Genomic DNA, 3,838 nt, shown 5'->3' on the forward strand with positions numbered 1-3,838 from the left:
TCCAACCGTTCCCACTTAACAATTAATGTAGCTCGATCTTCAAAGACCCAAACTGATGTCAAGTAAAAAAATTAAAGTCAATTTTGGAATTGATTTCCGAATATCTCGAAAAGTATAAGGAATTACAGAATGAATATTGTAATGAAGATTTTTTATACACTAGAACAAAACTGCTAACGCACCTTTTGTTAATTCTTATTTGTGAATTGAACATTTGTCGAATTGGTATTACTGTATATACTGTAAACCAACTTTTATTCGCGTGCGAGAAATATTCGCGAGTTTCGCAACCGACTTTAACTCGCGAATATAAATCGCCGCGAACCAATGATTTTGCTAAGTATTTGTAGGAAATGTTTTCTCTGTCGCGAAAATTAATCGTCGCGGATTGATTTCAAACGGACGAATCGCGAATAAAAGATGACGCGAATAATAGTTGGTTTACAGTAAAATGCCATTATTTCTAATACAGTGGGATTGACAAATATCTTGGTATCACGAGAAGACTTTTGAAGTAACCTCCTTGTCCGAAAACCAATTTCCAGGAAATTCTTGATCACTAAAGACGGTCTGTGAGGTTGCCACAATAGTAGTCCCCCAGTAATAAATCAAATAACAAACTTTCATTGACTCTCATATTGCCTAGTTGTAGTATCCATCCGGTGCCTTAGTGTCAATACTAAATCCACTCAACTTCTTATTGACATAGCTTTATGGAACAATTTTCAACTTATTGTATGCTGCTAAATTCAAGCCGTGGCTTTCTGTAGTAAACATTTTATGCTGGTTAATCTATTTGTAACAATTTATCATGAGTGGAATTCATAAGCTTTGTATTGTTTTCTTTTTTTTACAGATTTCTCCAAAGGAACCCCCTTCAGACGCCATACTGTCTGCTTTAGCACGCTCTTCTAACATCAAACACCGCATACGGTGTAACGTTTTATCTGAATTTTTAATTTTTACAAATGAAAAGAACACAACTACAAAGGAAAAAATTCCCTAATGTAGATTTTCCAAAGGGTTTGGAAAAGTTTTGGAATTCCATGGAATTCCATTCGTTTCCATACCAAAGTCGAAAAGTGTGTCTGGAAGTTTTTGGAATATTTTGGAATCTGAAAAAATAAATGGACTTAGACATTTTTTGCTTTGGAAAGTAGTGGAATTCTTTGGAAAAAATGATAAAATGAGAAACTTAGCCATTTTCTGCACTGGAAAACTGTGGAAAATTACTTAGACTTTTTTTAACTGTCGACCAATAGTACAATAACATCGGGATCGAAGTCGGGCTCGATGAACAATTAATTTAAACAACAAGCCGAAATTCAAAAATATCGAATGCGATGTTGATGTTGCACAGAAGGAAAGTTGGAAAGAGTGTGTCTAGAACAGGGGAATCATGGTTAGCTTTAGATGGAAGAAGATGAAGACATTTTAAGAACCGGTAGGTACAATATTGTACAGTATTTTATGTGTCCTTGAATGAAGAACGCTTATGCTACTGTTCATTAGTCTGGGCACCACACATAAACTGCCCGACGGTGTAATCGTTAGTGCACTATTTCAATTTTGTAATAATTATTTAAAAACTCTAAACATCTCATTAAAATCATGGATTTTAACCCGAATGTCCTCGTTTGGGATCGAACTTATGTAAAGAATTTTACCTATACGTTCCTTTGTTCAAGTCAAGATAACATTTACAGAGTATGATGTACAATGTAATTAATTATATATATTTTAAGGTGTGTTCGTGATCATTTTCAGTTCTTATTTTAATTATTTTATAGCTGTTGCTGCATTGTGCCTGAGATGATCCCCTCAGCGCTGGCGTTTGATAACTTGGTGGATGTAGATGCTTAGCCAGTCAGTCATTAGGCTTGTGAATATGGTGAGAACGAGCTCAAATTATCACTCAAACCAAGTTAACTAACTCTGATTTTATTAATCCATGTCTATTAGCATAATATTGTGTTCTACGGTGCGACCGTTGGGGCAAGCGCAGTTATTTACTTTCAAAATCCTTTATACAGATTTTACTTGCACTGCCTTTCCTCAGTTCATTAAAAAAGAAGAACAGAATAACAAGTCAATTCCCACTTCCCAGGCATCGGGATAGAGATTCTGAATTTTCGGAAGTTTCCTACAAAATCCAAAATACCTGAGCCGTTTAAGTGACGAAAGTATGACGTCAAATAAAAAGTCCTGTTGACTCTTCGCCGCAAAGGATTATTGGGAGTTTGGAATTTTTTCACGCTGTGAGATAAAAATTTCTTGGAACGACGTGAAGATTTCAACCCAAATTTCCTCCGTTCATACACGTTATAATAGTATATTGAGCTCGCTTCACGACGCTCGCTGTGCTCGCTATTTAAAAAATTATTGCAACTTTGCCAAGTAAACAAAATTTAAAGGTTTATATTCTTAACACGCTTAAATTTCTTATTCAAATAATTAATAACAATGCATTCTGACAGGTAATCTAAACATGAAAACTGCACAGACATGCCTAATTACTTTAGATCAAATAGCAATCATCTAATATGAAGTATACATGCATTTTACAGGAATCCGGGTGCTCACAAGGACAAGAGGTGTATGAAAAGAAAAACATAAGGGTAAGATTTCTGAATTATTTTTTAAATCAATAAAATCACATAAATTGAAAGTATCTTTTTCAGTGTTAGTCAGGCATTGAGCTTGAGCTCAAACCTTTTTGTTTTAGCTTACCTGAACCATTTTAAGGCCTAAGTGAGTTTTTTAATCAGTGCCTGATGTTGTCTGTCATCTATAAACTTTTCACATTTATACATTCATCAGAATTAATCCTAATTTAAACAAAAAATTGCAAGATGGTGAATTAATTCATATTCCATAGTAAACTGATTTGCCAGGTCAAAAAAAATCAATTGTATAGCTTTTGTTTATTGTTTGTCATATATTTAAATGGATATCAATAATGATGCATCTTAATGGTCATCTTTTTCTTTCAGAAATCGTGTAAGGATCGAAAGTTTGAAGTGTCTGTTGGAATGATCAACATCGAACTTTATGAGCCTTCGTACTGAAAGTGAATCCGTTCGTGACACCAATTAACTGTCAACCTTCTAACATAACCATTTACTAATTTCATAGAATATCAGTGAGGAAGTGATTCTCTAGCAAACACGTCAGAAGTTTTGGATCTTCATTAATTGGGATCTTTGGCACGTACGTTGGGGGGGAAATAGCATCTGTTAATTTTATGGGATCATTGTATCAATATAGTTGTGTAGTACATATTTTTTGCATGTAATACATGTGTTTGTCACTCTAGTCAATAACTTTGTACCAGTACATAAGAATGATAAGCCACTGGCAGTTCATTGTAAATGTATACTTTGTTGAGGTCTCAATGACTATTCCAATTCCATAGCCAATTTCATTTATTAAAACTTACTTCTTATTTTAGAAAATGCAGACTGGAGTTTACTAAATTCATGTATATCATAACATGATTATCATTAATTTAACCAAAATGACAGATTCTCCGGTAATCATATTTTCTCTGTAAATACCCTTTTATGTAAAATACTTTCCGTGAGAATATTTTATGAAAGTGTGCTTATATTGTACATCTGAGAGTTATATCATATGCAATATTTGTCTCAAAAAACATTGTAAAAGAAACAATTAATTTTTTATTTTGAAAATATAGATTTGATCTATGAAACATTGTGATGTTGTCGGTTTTTTTTTTGTAATTATTTGGCACTAATTATTTCAGTTTTCTTTGTACATGTATTTGGAATTTGGAATCCTGGAATTCCATGGATTTCCATGGAATTCCTTAGATTTA

At 33.4% G+C, this 3,838-nt stretch overlaps 1 long non-coding RNA gene across 1 annotated transcript; it reads left to right on the forward strand.

Annotated features, from left to right (window-relative positions):
- Positions 1-1,800: 1,800 nt before the first annotated feature.
- LOC134240004 (uncharacterized) lies at positions 1,801-3,016 on the forward strand. Its single transcript, XR_009986336.1, has 3 exons — positions 1,801-1,891; positions 2,568-2,618; positions 2,994-3,016. It is a non-coding gene; the product is annotated as an uncharacterized LOC134240004 (long non-coding RNA).
- Positions 3,017-3,838: the final 822 nt, after the last annotated feature.

The sequence above is a fragment of the Saccostrea cucullata genome, unplaced genomic scaffold (assembly GCF_032062105.1).
Source record: "Saccostrea cucullata isolate Sc308-1 unplaced genomic scaffold, CSIRO_AGI_Scuc_v1 ctg13381, whole genome shotgun sequence".
NCBI lineage: Eukaryota > Metazoa > Mollusca > Bivalvia > Ostreida > Ostreidae > Saccostrea > Saccostrea cuccullata.